Source organism: Stegodyphus dumicola, chromosome 5 (assembly GCF_044657685.1).
Source record: "Stegodyphus dumicola isolate Sdum_Otavi_A_Nest chromosome 5, ASM4465768v1".
Taxonomy (NCBI): domain Eukaryota; kingdom Metazoa; phylum Arthropoda; class Arachnida; order Araneae; family Eresidae; genus Stegodyphus; species Stegodyphus dumicola.
This window is the reverse complement of record NC_140772.1, coordinates 53,633,467-53,651,744: the sequence shown is the minus strand read 5'-3', so window position 1 is coordinate 53,651,744 and position 18,278 is coordinate 53,633,467. Positions and strand designations below refer to the sequence as shown.

At 32.7% G+C, this 18,278-nt stretch overlaps 1 protein-coding gene across 8 annotated transcripts in view; it reads left to right on the top strand.

The window, feature by feature from the left end:
• The window catches only part of Wdfy2 (WD repeat and FYVE domain containing 2), a 53,727-nt gene that overhangs the window by 17,960 nt on the left and 17,489 nt on the right, over positions 1-18,278 (top strand). The gene's annotated exons all lie outside the window — the stretch shown is intronic.

Genomic DNA, 18,278 nt, shown 5'->3' with positions numbered 1-18,278 from the left:
TCAACATCACTTTGAATGATATTTTTAATACTGTTGACTTATTGCAGTTAAAATGACCAGTTGAAGGGTAGCAGGGTACTATCATTTTCAGCCTTTTAGTCAGAGCATCATTTTGAATCCATATACTAATTTTACGTGTTCAATGTAAGCAATAGTTAAAATACCACATAATAAAGAAATGAATGTTAACCAAACTGGAAATAATAGAGAAAAAAGAAAAAATTAAGACCTCAGAAATTCCAATGCGAGCTTATTCGATAGTATCACCTCAGAAAATTTGGATTCCGAGTTGGACGTGGAAGATAGAGTGGATATCCCGAAATGTTAATTTCCATGAAATGAAAAATATAAAGGCACCAAAAGAGCAAACATCCAACATAATGACCACCCTATTTCATGGAAAAATCGTGGCCTAAACCAAAATGTTGTTAATATCAAAGGTATGATCAATTTATATCATCCTATAAGCTTGACAATTCAAGAGATTTTTGTAAAATGTGTGGAACAAGCTAAGTTTCAGAGGCATTCTTTCACTAGGAAAGATTGTTAGGATGAGCATGTCATTGGAGGTGTAGGTCTTCACTTGATTCTAATTCGATTGTCCCTCTAATTCCATTTCTTTGAACACAGGCCTCCAAGCTGTTGCTGTCCAAATAAATTTACAGATACTGGTGTAAGTAGTCATGACAACAGAATTTCAGCGTACCTTGTATAGTCTCACCGCATAAACAGTGCAACTCTCCCTAATTTTGAGGGAGAATAAGGCGGCTATGGTCTGAGGGTCTCTCATCCCTCTTAAGAGACTTACCAGTTAAGAGAACATTTAGCTAGCATTATGTATTGATTCCCTCTTTGGTGCATACAAACTGTATGCTTACACATATGTATGCTTTCTTTGGGATTCAAACCCAGGCTTATCAGTACAGCAGTAGTGTCTTTAACCACTATACTGTCTGAGTGGCCGATTATGTTTCTCTTTGTTCAGTTTATTTATCCTGAAACATCAAATCAATCAGTAAGATTTAGATAACCTAATAGAACAATTGCCTGAACACTTTATCATAATAACTGACATTAAGTGGCTTAGTCCATTCTGGAAAAGTAAGGATGTAAATCCTGATGATAAGAAATTATGAAAGATCACTGCCTCAGCTTTTCAATAAAGAACAAGATATTTAATTCCACATGTCTAGGAAGACCTTTCGTGCTCTTGATATTCACATATTTATACTTGATGTTGTGAATGATTTTTGCAAGCACATAATTTCCCTACCTTTGTATCTCATGTGTGAGAAAGAGTAAATCCCATGTATCATTTTATACTGAATAGGGCAGAGTGAGAATTCTCATCTCTCGTAGAGCTCACAGAAGTAGTAGCAAAAGATGAGTAGAGCTCACAGCAGTAGTAGCAATGATGCAGTTAAAACCATTAGTAATACTATAATTCAGGCAGCTACACTATCTATACTGGTGACATCAAGAAAGAATCATCAGAAAGAAGATGAGAGAGTGGCAAAGCTGTAGCAGATTTAACATTTTGTCATATTCCAAAAGTGTGCTTCAAGCACTTCTGAATAACCAAATAGTTCTCAAAGAATCTTAAACTGTAGGCCTTTGCTTAAGGCAATGGCACACAGAATTTCTTTCGAATGGATTCCAGCTTACTGGGAAATTATGGGAAACGAAAAAGCTGATACTTTGGCTAAGAAAGGAACTTTGATAATGCAATGCATTAATTGACCACTTTCTTTTCAAACGACTAAATTGTTTGTTAATTTGAGAAAATTCTTAAGCAGGATATGATTCAACGTGCTATTGATACAATATGAAGGATTCTGGGAGAAGAGACAACTTTCATTCCCAGTTTTCCAAGAAAGACAGCGGTAGCTCTATTTAGACATCTTACCAGACATGATTGTTTGCAAGACCTCCTCTACAGAATCGGAGTGGTAGATTCCCCAAAGTGTATTTTGTGTGACTCCAGTCAGCCTATGATTTTTTTAACCTTAAGAATGTATATATACGTGCATATCAAAATATGCCGAAGAAATTAAGGCAATATATTAAAAGTACACAAATTCAGATATGAAATTCCAGGAGAGGTTTACATTAAAATAAAATTTAAAAAAAAATTGTTCTCATACTAGTTTTGGGAAATTTGTGTTTTCTTAGTGAAAACCCTGGCCGCTCAGAGAGTTAAATAATTGTACTGCACTTTCTCAATATGAGGACATTGTTAAAAAGTACTGGAGAGCCTGTGATCTAATGGCTTAAACGCTAATGTTTGACATTTGTAAAATAAATAAATCAACAAACAATCAAAGTATTCAAAACTATGGTGGAATCCTGAATGCCAAGAGATGCTAAAACAGTAGAGAAATGTTTGAGGAGCTTTTTACAGGTACCTCACTTTAACAAACCTTATTGACATAAAAAAAATCTGATGTGTATACCACATGACTTCCTTGTGCGGAATATTAAATTATATGCATTTTTTCTTGCATTTCATTTAAACTTCTTGGATTGAATTAAATCTACTTTGCCAACAGTGCATAAACCACAATAGATTAAATGCATTCTTTAAAATTCACTCTAGTATTTGTTTACCATAACGACACTCTGGCGCTAGATTCACTTAGCAGTATTATATTTTGTTCATGTTATAACTCATAATTCACAAAATTTATATCATTTAAAGAATAGAATTATCTAATAGTTGCCACATGTTCTATTCAAATACTATAATAAAGCTAGAATGATGTATAAAAGAAATTAAGCAAACAAAACAAAAAAGAAACAGTTTTTCACAGACGATTGAGTATTTCTCATTCAATTAATTCAGTTCACACTTCGTGAGAAGACAAAAATACATAAAAACTCAAAATATCTATATTAAAAATTACGAAGTAACACTTATTTCCTCGAAAAAATTCCAGAAAAGATTAAGCATGATTTAATTGGCAGTAATAAATGAAGGCATTATCTTTGTTGTTGCGAAGCTAAGTTTCTCCAGATTGGCAACAAATCCACTGGTCTGCTGTTTCAAATGTGAACAATCGATGGCCGCCATAAAAAAAAAGGCCCAGCGGCACTTAAACAGCTTTAAAATTGTTGATAATTCTAAAAACATTGCATACAGATTTATTAAAGGCATAAAAACCTTAACCGGAAGATAAAAACAACATAATCATTTTTAAAGCAAAAAAATGTACAATTTACAAACATATAAGAGTAAAGAAACTGAGATCACTGAGCCGAGTAACAGAGTGAATATATATATTTATATACGTTTGGTGCAGCCGATTGCAACCAAAATACGAGGTGCACATCTACATGTTATAGCAGTCCTATATACAAAATTTCAACGTTCTGAGGCTACTCGTTTTTGAGTTATGCAATATATGTATGTATATACGTTTGTGCAGACGCCACGAAAAATTCTCTTCACAATTAATTTTATAGCAGTTTTATAATTTTTTTGGAGGAAATGAGTCTTTTATTCTGTCCTTATGTACAGATATCACGTAAAAACATCGTTAAGTTGCATTCAATAATGGTCGAAATGGATATTTTCATTGAAATATGCTGCCTGAAACTTTTTACGATTACAATACTTCCTTTTTACTTCGTACAAGGAAGTAAAAAGTAGTGCAAGAAGAGTGAGATGCAAATGTCAGAGGAATTAGATTTTCTATGTGTCTGGAATAACATCCTTTATATCAAGCGAACAAGTGTAAAAAAGAATTATAAAGCTTGTGAAATGTACAAAGATCACTCATTTTCTTTCCTGGAAAAAGATGGCTGGGGAGGGGAGTCAGCAAACAAGAAACTGCAAATAGAATTGCTGCCATTTCAAGTGGAAACAATTACCCATTGGCATTTCTTTCTGTAAAATTGTCTGAGAAAACTCTCCTATTGCTTTTAACCCTACCAATTGAGAGTTGTATAATGGAAAATTTACCATGCTTAAGTTAAGTAGAGCTATGTTGTAAACCCACTAGTCTAATCTGGATTTAGATAGTGTGAATTATGAAATGCTGAAGCATATTTCTTATAAGACATTGACTGCCCTCCTCACTCTCTACAACCAAATATGGAATGTGCATAATTTTCCCAGTGTGTAGAAGAAAGCTCTTGTCATTCTTCAAGCTATGACAGCAAAAGGACTCTAAAAACCTCTCAAAATACCGATACATCGCACTTACGAGTTGTATTTGCGAATTGTTTGAAAAAATGGTAAACCATGGTCTAGTATATTGTTCAGAGGAAAAAACAAGGGAATCTTGTGGTAGCAGAGCGGTTTCTGTAAGAGAACAACTGTAGATAATAGGCTGCATTTTGAAACATGTATCCGTAAAAACTTTGTCAAAAGAATTAGATATTGTTTTACATTCAAAAGACTTTAAAACAAGGCATGGAGATACAGCATTTTATGTGAGCTTTACACCAGTGGCTTGTGTGATAGTCTTCCAATTTTCATAAAAACATTTTTGAAGGTTAAGTTATTTCAAGAATGATTGAATGTGTTATCATTTGTTTTCTGTCTAGAAGAGAGTGTGCCTCAGGGCTGTGTTTGTACTCTTTTTAGCTTAAGAATAAAGTCTGTTTTTAGAGCTTCCTTTTACTGTTTCAGGATTATTGTATGTTAATGACCTTCAAATGAGATATGTGGAGACACAGTTGTAGATGGCTTTTATTCAGAAGTGATCAAGTGAACAGGGTTTCCTATTTCAAAAGAGGAGACCGTTTGTGTACATTTTTTGCAAAAAGCAGAATCTTCCTCCTGAGCATGAAGTTCACCTTCGTAGCTCATTGATGTTCCAGTTCTACCTGAAGTAAAGTTTTTAGACACAATGTTTGAGAAAAAGCTTCCTCCCCATGTTATGTATTAAATCTTTTTAAAGATTAACACCTGGGTCACAGAATATCTTCTTTATTTTGTATTTACAGAGCACTTGTCTGCTCCAGATTACACTGTGGCTCAGTTATTAATGGGTTTGTATGGTCTTGTGTATTTTATTGAAACTTGACCTTGCACATCATCAGGTTCTGAGAATTTGTTGAGGAGCCTTCAAAACATATATTCAGAGCATCTATGTTTACTGTTACAAACCATCAATTCAATTAAGGCATGAACAGTTATCTCTTCATCAGTATTCAATTTTATGTCACAACCTGATCATCCTCACCAGATCTATGGGCTTCATGACTGTTATAACTTATTATTTGTGGCACAGCCTGTTTGCATATATCTGTTCTCTGAAAAACTCAACATTTGATGGAAAAGTACTGTATGTCTGATATTAAGGCTCAGGTATCTTAAAATCCCACCTTGGGACAATCCTGAAATTCAGCTTCAGGATGTCTTTCATCGTCTTGATAAGAGGAACACTAATGAGAAAGTATATATGCAGCTTTTTCTTGAGCACAGATAAGAATACAAGTTTTGTTCTCATACATACAAGTGTTTCAAAAACACCTGGACGTGTAGGACCATCGTTTGTGATTGGAGGTCATACCGAGGGCAAGCAACTGCACAATACGTGCTCTGAATTTAATGCTGAATTACACCAGTACACTTAAAGCTTATATTTAGTACACTTAAAGCTTTAGAAAGCTTTCTGGCACCCAGAATCTACTGTTAATCGATGCCCTAAGACTACATCAAAAACTAAAGAGCCTTGGATGAGATTCTTCATTGCTAGGTCCCTGGACATGTAGGTAGGCATAAAAGGTAATGAATGAGCTGGCAGATACAACATCTAAATCTGCAATATCCAAATCAGCTTGTCCCTTACAATGGTTATTAGAATGGTCATCATGCAGAAAATCCTAAATTACAGTTATTCTGGGATGATGAGCTTCTGAATAAGTTGAGAAATGTCAAACCTAACTTTTTTAGACTTTTTTATCATTTTTATAGACTTCAATTGAAGTAGTTTAGTGACTGTGACTTACCTCTTAACCATATTATAGGGAAAGGGCTCATTGGCAAACAATTTTAGTACCTGAAAGAGACTGCTCTTTATTATGCAATTTAATTTTGCTTTGAAGTTGTTTCCTGGTATTTTAATACTATGCCTATTAATGTGTCTCATGTTTTCTGATTTTAGTCCTGTTTTGAATCTGAAATCATTATCAGAGTTTATGTAATTGTTCATTACATCATTCATCATTTTATCACTTTTTTTTTTATTTTATAAGCATGCTGTTTCAAAGTATGTGACGTGCATTCGACACATGTAACTTTTAAGGTTTTGCGTCAGAAAATCGACTACCATCATCATCACTTGCATACAAGGTTCACAAATATTTTTCCAAGTGGCGGTACATTTTTATAGAACATTGAATTCATAAATTGAAAGTAATAAATACATCAAAGAAGTTTCCTTTGAAATAATTAATAAAATTTGCATATTGTTTTAAACAGTGAATAATGTAATACTGCTATTTTGGTATTTTTTAATAAAATAGTCTTTGGAATATTATTGTGATAAATATGTGTAATACAAAAGTATGAATTTTTAAAACAAAAATGAGCAGGAAAGGATTTATTTCATTGAAATAATGTCTTTCCCTCCTCTCCCTCCAAAATGCTAGAATAAACTCAGTATATTTCTAATGAATTATTTATACTCTTTTTTTATGCATTGTTTTATTACTCACTTTTTTTTTTAAATGTTGATAACAAGTTCAGGTCTTGCATATTATCCTGTTGCTGTGAAAGTTAAAGGATATGCCAGAGTTTTTCCTGTGAATTTCTGATCCACATTTATGTCTATAACCCTTCCAATAAAGTATTTGTCACTCTCTCTGCAGAAGTATTTCTGAAGTGTTCAATCTGATTCATTTTTGAGCATCGTAAAAAGTCTTTTTTTCAATTTCTACTACAATATAGATATCTGGAATGATCTAAAATCCGGACATTAAAGCCAACAACAACAAAATTTTTATGCTTTACGCATGTGCATTTGATTTTTTTCTTCATAAGAAAACATGTGGAGAATTCTGATTCTTAATTTCACTTTGTCACTAAATAAGATACCTCATTATTGAAGAAACATTCCTTTTAGCATAAATTTGTGTGATCAATTTGGCTTCGTAACTACATATCTGCTTGGCATATATGTCAAGCCAAAACATTGTTGATTTTGCAACTATTGATCCCTGATGAACCATTATTTATTATACTTTGCTTTCATCACCATGTGTTTATCAACACATGGCAACATGAGTAATGACTCGTGCAGCAATGCCTAAACAATTATTATTATTATTTTTTTATATTAGTAATTGACTAACAAAGAGTATGGAGATCTTTTATGTTGACATTATGCTTGGCGATGATTATAACTTTAAGTTAAATGTGTTGACGCTGACCTGTTGACAAGTAAAAATGTAACAAAAACTTCTTTCCATGTGTTAAAAATAGATTTTGTTAATGATACTCATAGACAGGAATAGGCAAACGTTTTCGGTCATGGGCCAAAAATTTAAAAAAAAGGGTTTGGAGAGCTAAGATAATTTTTTCTAAAATTTTAAAAACAATATACAAGTATTACAGTTTAAATATGTTAATGAGATGAATGAAATTGGGATTTCATTTTTAAAAGTTCCTGATATTGAGGTTCGAAGTGAGATGTACTGATTCTAAGGAACGAGGCTAAATGTTCATCTGTCGGTCTACTTCTGAAATAATTCTTTCTAAGGTTCATAGTTGAAACACTTGTTCAAATATATAAGATGAAGCAAACACAGCACTAATTTTCTGGTCGTGAGATATTAAATTTGGGAAACTTACTTTCGATAAACTCGATTGTAAAACTCTAACTTTGGCATTGTTAAATTGCAACTCAATTAATTCAAGCTGCAAATCTGAACGCACTGCTTCACGATTACGTTGAAAAGTATGGTAAAAATATCCAATTCTGTTTGAATGGCACTAAAATCTTGAGGTCTGGATACTGTTTATCTTAAAAAAATTTTGTCGGCGGGATAATTTTTTACAAAGACTTTCTGCATTTTGTTTTTTTCATATTCAGATATTGCTTCGTAATTGGAATTCTTATGCTTAGATGGGAAATGACGGGAAGACTTTGAAGACTGCTACAGCTTCATTGCAGATGAGACACACTAGTTTATCTTTTACAACTGTAAAAAAAATATATATATATATATATATATTTCCAGGTCCATTCATCATTAAAAGCACGGCACTCTAAATCAACTTTACGTTTTTTAATAGCCATTTTGAGGTTGAAATATTTTATGAATAACCCAAACTAGCACTAGCTACACTGTACTTTTAATTAATTTCACCACTATTCACAATGATACTATATGTCCGCAATCTTTCCGTACGCAATCAATAATATTAGAACTTGCCCCAAAAGGAAAAGCCGCTGGCTGGAACTTAAAATGCGCGGTCAGCCCCATATGAGATCTAATTCAACTACATTAGATTCCCATATGTCTGCTCTCCAAGAAAGCAACAACGCTTGTTGACGTCAATCTACAGCTATAAATAACAAAGAACTTCCCGTTTTTAATACTTTACCAATTGAAAGCTCTCTGTGCTTGTTATTTCCATCAATTTACGTTTTGTAGAACAATATTATAGAAAGTAAAAAGATCAACAGTCCTTTGAAAAAAAGGAAGGGAAAAAAATAACATTTAAACGAAGTAGAAAAGGAGATGGATATCTAATATATAAATAATATATTTTTTTTAAATTTGCCTCGGACCGGTAAATTAAAATTCTATCTGCTGGCCGGATAGAACCTTCCAGCATGCCGGAGATGGCTCGCGGGCCATAGTTTTCCCATCCCTGCTCATAGGCCAAAATTTTACATTTTAGCGCTATTTAAATTAAGAATAACTGATTTTTCAATCACAAAAACCCAGAACTGGCGCTGGAGCTCGTATCGCTGCACTGGGCAGCAGAATTTAGGGAAGACAAAATTTTTTTACATTAGAGATGCACCGAGTAACAAAATTAAGGGATGGTAAAGTTTTTAGAATTTAGGGAAAACACTGGGACCCAAAATTAAGGGGCAGCAAAAATTTAGAACATAGGGAGGTGCTTGGTAGTAGGATTTAGGACTCGCAGAGACTGCATCAGCTGGCAAATTATCTAGCGCCAGCGCTCAGTAAATTAAGTATATATGAGAATTTATTTATTCAGGACTCTGATAAGCCCTAAACACGTACAAGAGTAATAAATAGCTAAAATAATACAATTCAGGCTTAATTGTTTTGGTACGCGATAGAAGCAAGACAAAATTTAACGGAACATTTTGTTTTTCGTCACCCATCTCATGTTACATAGCCAATAATGTATAGTGGACACTGTTTAGCTAGGCTAAAATTATACCTTACCGATTCTAAAGAATTTCAGTTAATATAAAGATTGCGCTGTTCCTTAACTTTCTGATTTGATCTATTTTTTGTATGCTGTTATAATTACAGAAATTTTATGAAAACTAAAATTTAAACTTTCAATTATGTCGAAAAGAATTTCTAATTCTGGAGCTGCAACAGGATCTACAAAGCAAAAGCATGTTTTGATGTCCATTAAACAAGAAGTGGAATTACTGCAAAAAAATGGATATGGGTATATCTGTCTCAAAACTATGTGATGAGTATGGCATTGGAAAGTTAATTGTATATGACATAACAGAAAAATTTATCAATTTTTTGTGGATTCCGGCACCCCAGTCACAATGAATAACAGAAAATTTATTCGCTATGCTAAAAGTGATGATCGTGACAAAGTAATGATTGAACGATGCTAATGGCTGAAGACAAAATATTTCATGAAGAAATGAACTTAGAAACCACATATTTGACATTGCACATATTTCACAGATTGGTTAACCAAGTTTTAAAGTCGCCATGGTATAATACAATTAAAAATTTCAGGTGAAAAAGATTCAGCTGATACTGAAGCTGATGCACAATTTGCGGATGAATTCATTGAACTCATTAATAGTGAAACATTACCTCTGTGGTGCAGTGACTAGCGTGTCGTGCAGCTGCTCCACAAGTCTGAGGTTCGATCCCTGGGCTGGGCAATGGTATGGTGCTCAAGGCTCTTCTTGCCAAAGACAGGCACAATCTTGCACTCCTTGCCACAATGAATTTCGTGGGCTTGTGCTGATATTACTATCAGACAAGTGAGATAAATCGCACATTATCTCCAGGACAAATTTATAATGCTGATGAAACTGGTCTTGTCTGGCAGTATCTACTGCAAAATACCTTAGTAACCTCCTTAGAAAAGGCTGCAACTGGTATCAAAGATTCCAAAGCTAGACTAACAATTTTAGCATGTGTAAATGCTGCAGGAATGCGCAAGTGTAAACTCTTCATAATTGGAAAAAATACACGACCTCGAGCATTTAAAGGAGTAAAGATTTTCCTGTTATATATCATGCAAATAAAAGAGCACAGATGATGCAAGCGTTAATGTATGATTGGTTTGAAAATCATTTGATACCCAAAGCTTGGCAAAATTTGACTTCAGTTGATTTACCTGATGACCCCAAAATTGTTCTGATTGTAGACAATTGTTTGACTCGTATTTCACTTAGTTTTAATGAAAAATAACTTATCTGTCTTATTCTTTCCTCTAAACTATGTTTCCATCATTCAGCCTATGGATATCCGAATAGTGCACACACTGACATGCAAATAAAAAGTAGCATTTTTAGAATCCATGTTAAATTTTTTGAATAGCGGCAAGACTATTCAATAATTTTTGAAATATTTTAGCATAAAATCTGCTGCGTAGAGCATTGCAGGATTGTTGGAGGGATGTGCCTCCGGATACTTAATGCTTGACATAATTTGTGTCCATCTACCATATTTCGTGGTGAGGATTATGAAGATGATAACTGCGATTTTGAAGGTTTTATGATATCACATACCACAGGTGAAATTTTCCTATAAAAGGTAAAGAAATGTGTAGGAGAATTGTAAAGAAATGTGGAGGAGCAGTAATAAATGAAGATGACATAACAGAAGTTTTTCATTGTGATGACAATGAACCAATCTGCAGTCAGTCAATGGATGGCGAAATCTGTAGTATGATTCTAGATCCAGAAAACACCACTTGATAGTAAAGAAAATGACAGGTTATTGAAAATGGAAAAAATTTCGATTGACAAGTTAGTTGGAATTTTTGATACAGCAACTACAAGACTTGTACAGTGGAGCTTTCTATAGAATTGAAGAGAAAGTATTAGCAAGGAAAAAAAATTAAGCAACTTAAACAATTTACATTCAGAAAAATGTTTAGTAAAGTAAACAAATAAATATTAAGATTTTTTTTTTAAATTTTTGGTACCCTTTAAGATCATAAATGCTTCATTATTTCATAAATCACGTTTTCATATTTTTAATTTTATAATTTCTACATGCCATCTCACTAGATTTAAATTGATGATCTAATATCCAGAAAAAAAAAAAAAAAAAATCCAGAATCTCTGAAGTTCTGGCGAGTCCGGATCTGGGACTTTGCACTGTATTTTGTTAGGCCATCCGATTTTCTTGCAAGGTCTATTGAATATGCTTTTGAGGACAGACTTCTTGCAGGTAATTGTTTCAATCTATTATTTTTTCTAGCTGTATCCAGATATATACATAATTGGTGTTGTTTTCTCCATTAAGTAGATGTTCTCTTGACTATCTGCGAATGGACTGGAGTACAGTCACAAATGTGATTCTATAACCCTAATTTATTTTCTAATGGATATTCTCACAGTTTTTAATGTCATATCACCACTGTTTGTTTTCAAATAAAACATTTCATATTCCTTCTGTGCACACTTTTTTTTGATGGTAGGATCCCATAACTTGGGGAAATAATCCACTGCTTACTGTTTTGTAGAAGGCAAGTCCCAAGTATAATTTTTTTTTTTTTTTTTTTTTTTCAAAATGCAAAAAAGGGGAAAAAAGGCTATAACTGTTAGTTTATAATTTTATTTATTAAAAAAAAAGTGTGGCTTATTGAAAATCAGAGTTACATAATGAAAGCTCAGAAATTGTAACAGTAGGCTTATACATAATTGGTGCTGTATCATGGTGCTTGTTGACAGTTTCATGGTCAACAGGATAATATGTAAGTTCCATATTTAATAATGGATTTCAATGCTAGTATTCTTTCATCTCCTTTAGTTAACATTTTACTAATTAAGCATGTAAAAAATCTGATTTTCATTCACATTTTTCCCCAAAGACTTTGAAGTATGCTGTTAGCTGCTTTTGCATCATCATCAGTAGAACAGATACAATTTTAAAAAATTTATCAGAAATAGGATTTATTATCTTTTCTAGAAACTGACTCTCAGTTTCATCTTAATATAAATCAGAAACATGATTTAATACATATAAAATAAGATTCTTTATTAGAAAAATGAGAAATTTTTCATTAATCAGAAAGAAATGTTTCATTATAAAATATGTCTAGTTTTACAGTCTTAAAAGACCGCATCGAACATTGTGTTCCACTTATTTTTATGTTTAAGTACTTAGTTTGTTAATTTAGCTAAGCTTCTTTGTAAGGAGAGGGTTGGCTTTGTGGAGGATTTCTTCTTCAGTTGCTCTTCAGCCTGTTACAGGGCAAGGCCATCACAACAAGCTTCCTCCATTGGATCCGATTAGTTGCTACAGTCTGCCAATGATTAATTTTTAAAGTATTGACATCTGCCTCCTCAGATCTTCCATCCATCTTGTGTGAGGTCTTCCTCTTTTCCTGTTATCCTCTACACATGCAAAGGTCACCCTTTTTAACAGGGTTCAAATTGTCACATTTAAAAATATGTCCAAGCCTCCTGATACAATAAGATTTGATGACTTAAAGAATATTAGGTTGTTTGTATTTTCTATGTATTTCATGGTTAAAGAAAATTATCCATCTATTATTTTGTGTAACTAGCCATATATTTTTCGCCGTCTTTTCTTTGAAAGATTAGAAGTCTTTCTTCATCTGTTTTTGTTTATGGCCAGCATTCAGTAATATACTATATAATAAGTCTAATAAGAGTTGTATAAAGATTTATTTTTGCCTTGAAGTTTAAAAAAATTTAGACACTAACAACTATGATAATATCTATTATTCTCTAAATAATGTATAGTCAATTTCAAGTTTATCATTAGAGATTGTTAATATTGTTATCATTAGAGATGATAGTACTGAGATACGTAAACTGAGAAACACCCTTGGAAGTGTAAGAATTTATTTGTAGTGGGAAGGAATTATGTACTCTACTAGTTACTGTCATAAATTTTATTTTGCGCTCATTAATGTTTAATCCATTGTCTCTCGTTTCAGACTCTTGAGAAATAAGTCTCCACAACCGTCTGTTTACTTCTGCCAATAATGTCTGTCATCAGTGTATGCTTGTAACTGTGTAGATCTCTGAAATATGGTAGTCTCTAAAATAACCTCTAGTTATAATTCTAGCATCACTAATAGCCTTTTCAAGGGCAATATTAAAAAAATGCATGAAAAGTTATCACCTTTTTATGGAGGATTAGGAGACATTTAATTGGCTTAAATTTACTTGTGCAATATGCTAGTTTAACTACAGTGCAAAGTCCGAAATCCGGACTCGTCGGGAATTCAGCGATTCCGGATTTAAGATTTTTCCGGATCATCAGTTTAAATCTAGTAAGATGACATGTAGAAATTATAAAATTAAAAATATGAAATCATTATTTATGAAATAATGAAGTATATATGGTCTAAAGAGTTTCAAAATTTACAAAAAAAAAAAAAAAAAAAAAAAAAAAAAGGCGTAATATTTATTTACCTTATTAAACATTTCTTTCAATGCAAGTTGCTTCGTTTTCTGCGCTGATACTTTCTCTTTAATTCTGTAGACAGACATAATCTCTTGTTGAGTTACATTGTTGAAGTCCTGTAACTGCTAATTTGCTATCTCGAGAATTCCGACTAACTTGTCAATCAAAATTTTCTCGTTCTCAGTAACTTCTCTGTCGTTTTCTTAACTATCAGTAGTAGTTTTTTTCTGGATCTAGAACCATACTACAGATTTTGCCATTCATTAATTGATTGATGATTGAGAAGCATTGTCATTGCAATGAAAAACTTCTTTTATATAATTTTCACTTATTACTGCTTCTCCACATTTCTTTACAAAATCCGTTAATTGGAAAACTTCACCTTGGTTTTGTGATATCCAAAAACCTTTAAAATTAGTGGCTATCATCATCCAATTTAGCTATCCTTCACTATACATATTTGGCTATGCATCATGACCTTGGCGACTAACGACAAGCTGTTCCATTATACTTTATCTTGTTTCTATTGTGCACTGACACAAATTAAGCCTGAATTGTATTAGTTTAGTTATTCATTATATTTATGTCTATTTCTTGCACATGCTTAAGGCTCATCAGAGTTCTGAAATAAATTCTCACCATATACTTAAGCCTTGTTGAGAGTCTGCGCTAGATATCTTACCTCCTGATGCAGTCTCTGTGGTTCCTAAATTCTCTGACTCGATGGCACTGGTTCTGGGTTTATGTGAATAACAAATCAGTTATTTTTTTAATTCAAATAGCTCTAAATGTAATCTTTGAGTCTATGAGTATCATCAAAAAAATCTATTTTTAGCATATGGAAAGAAAGTTTTGGTAAATTTTTCCTCGTCAACATTTTTTAGCACATTTAACTTAAATTTGTAATCATTGCCAGGCATAATGTCAACATAAAAGGTTACCATACTCCTTTATTATTCAATTACTAACATAAAAATAGTGTTTAGTCATCGTTAAATGAGTCATTACTCAATTTGTCATGTTTTGATAAGCATGCGGTGATGAAAGGAAAGTATAATGAATAATGATTCGCCGGGTTGGCGTCAGATCAACGATGTATCTATGGGGAATGTTTGCGTTTGAGATGTATGCCAAGCACATATGCAGCAACAAAGCCAAATTACTGATCATACAAATTTATGCTAAAATAATTGTTTCTTCAATAACAAGGTATTTTATTTAGTGTCGCAGTGAAATTAAGAATCGGGACTCTCCAGATGTTTTATTATGCACGAATAAAATGAGCATGCATAAAGCCTACAAGAAAATGTTTTTGGTGGCTTTGAGGTTCGGATTTTAGATCATTCCAGATAATGAATGTCCAAATTTCGAACTTTGTATTGGCCCTTTGCACTCAAAGCCTTTTTTGCTTGGTCGAATCAGCAACTTGAAACAGTTTTCCACATATTTCATGAATTTCTTACAGCTAAATTAGTTATTTCACATACAATTGAAAGAAATATTATGGTCCTTTTATGTCTGAAGATACTTGCAATCTTGTGGTTATTTCGCGGGATACATATGGTATACTTTGTGGTATTTCTTCAATTTCTGTGCACGTTATCCTTTCTGAATTTTCTCTCTTTTCTGCTGAATCACTGTTGCTTTCATTTTCACTATTCTATTACATCAAATTTTTGCCTTCTTGCACCTTTTATATTCATCGCTCTCTTCATCACTGCTTTTCTTTTCTCTGTTGTCAAGTGGTCTATGCATATACGTAATTTTATTCTTCATCAGCAAACAATAGAATTCATTTTCTCTTAAAGTGATTTCTTCATCATATTCCCTAATTATTGAGTTCTGTAACTTTGAAAATAATATTCTATTACCACGAATGTCAAGTTCGAACTAACTTCGAGGACGCATATAGTAATAAATCTAAAAAACCTATTTAAGATTAAAGATTGGCAGTTATTTTATATGCATGTATTGTTAAATACAGTCATGAAGGGATATTGCCCAAATCAAACCGAAATAAGTATCGTTACAGCTCAAATTATCGCATTAAACTGAGTGGTGATTAGGAGTCACCATTAGAGTTATCACATCAAATCAAGTGGTGATTTAGAGTTGCCTCTCAAGTGCAAAGGCTTTTAAGTGCTAAAAATACTTCATCAGCCTAACAGTTTGAAATTGTCATTCACAATAATTTAAATCTAATGAGTCTTTAACCCTTTGACAGTTTCATTTTTTTCCAGAATTCGATCAAAAAAATGTCACATTTTTTATTGTATTTTCTGGTTCATTTTACATTTTTAAGTAAAGATATGTTATTAAAATTAACATTTCTAATATTTTTAAGCATTTATTACAACTTTTTTTCTTTAATGAAAATAATCAATTTTCCCTGCAAGTTGTTTTTTCCCCCTACATGAATGCGAAACATTGAAGTTACATTTACAATTAAAATAATACAATTACTTAACAGATATTTTCGATTACAATTCAATTACATTTACTATTATGTTTTGATACAAAACATACTTAATCTTCTTTTTTTAAAGATCTGATTTAGTGTGATATATCTTAAAGCAAGGCGACAGGCACAGTCCAACATCACAGTCTGGGCAAAAATACCTTGTCTCTTTTCTAATTCTTTTGCCGTTGTCTTTTTTTTTTTTTTTTTTTTTTTCAATGAACACACATAACACTGTCTTGCTGGTCTTAGTTTTTTCTCTGTATGTGGAATAATCTCTAAAAAATGTTTTTCTGTTAGTCTTAGTGGGTTGGTAAATATCCAGGACGGCCTTTTATTTCTTCTACTGTTGCATGCCTTTCAATAAGTCGATCAATAATTTCCAATCGAAACTATAAATTCGTATCTTTACCGCCGTGCTTTTTATACAAAACATAAGCGTTCCATAAGCAGATGTCTAGAAGATGAAAAAATATTTTTTGTAGTATTTCTTTCCTCGTTTCTTTATTACAGGATAATTACTTAGGTTCTTGTCCATTCGATCTACACCACCCATTGTCTTATTATACTCCATAACTACTTTAGCTTTTCGTTTAATTTCATTCGTCGAAGTGGATACTTGAACCATTTCCGCATTATGTATTGTAGATATGAGAGATACGGCTTTTTTGTCCATCCATTTCGTAATGCACACTTTTCCCCTCTGGTAAGCAAGCATTTGCCCTTTTTTGTCAACAGTGCTTTAGGAACTTCCTCTCTTTGAAGTGTTAATGTTCCGTACATATCTGTACAGTAACTAATGAGCATATTTCCTATTTCAGGAGATGAATAAAAGTTGTCAGACAGTATCCTTTATGTAAAGGTGGTTACATAAGTGTAATAACTACCTGCAAAGATTTGCTCAAATGTTTGTAACTTTCATCAAACACAGTTCCTTTTTTGGTGTATATTATCATAAACCATACATATCCAGACTTTGACTCACAAAGCATGTACAATTTTATTCTGAAGCGTGATCGCTTTAGAGGAATATACTGTTTCCAACTTAGACTTCCTTTGAACAACATAAGACTCTCGTCTATGGTAACAACACATTCAGGGATGATCATTTCTTCAAAACGAGTTTTTAAATGCTTTAGCACGGACCATATTTTGGACACACACGAGAATTTATGTCAAAATTGACATTATCTGAAAAATGCAAATAACTGTAAATTAATTGAAAGCGGCGATATGACATCACTTTTGGAAAAAATGGCGTGGGTGTAGAATGCTTCTTGCTCCAATACTGCTCAACAACTGGTTTTTTACAATACCTTGCAGAATATTCAAAGCAAAAAATACGTGTAATTCATCTTTCGATGTTGGTGTCCATTTTTTGCTCCTGGAATGCCTATGAAGTGTACTTTTTTTTTATGCATTGCTCAGCATATCTATTTGTTTCAGAAACAATCAGGTCAAGCAAATAATCGTCTATGAAAGCATCATAGAACTGAAGTTTACCTTTAGTCTGATCGATATCCAAGTTAATTTTTGGAATTCCAGTGAAAGCAAATCTAGGAGGCGGATCCGAAGGATTATCACAACTAATTTTAAAAAAATGTCTTGCTTGACTGATTCCATCTGTACTACTATCAGAGTCACTAATATCCAGGTCAGCTAGTAAACTTTCACTACTATCATTTACAGATAATTCAGTTTCTTATTCCGAGTCACAGTTTGAATCACAAGAAATTAGCTCCATATGCTCTGAATTATCCATTATTTAAAAGTAAAAATATATTATTCAACTCTTACATCAATAAAATTATCAGGCGGTTAGTAAAATATAACCAGAAAGCTATACACTGAAAGATAACAATTCGTCTTCTGATGCAAAACATGCGGAAAAAACCCGCGCTTTTGAACCAATCAGACAATAAACTGCAAACTATCATTTACTGGACAATTATCGCCATCTATATGAATAATTTGTTACTAAAATTGGAAAAAATACGGTTGAAACAGTGCAAGC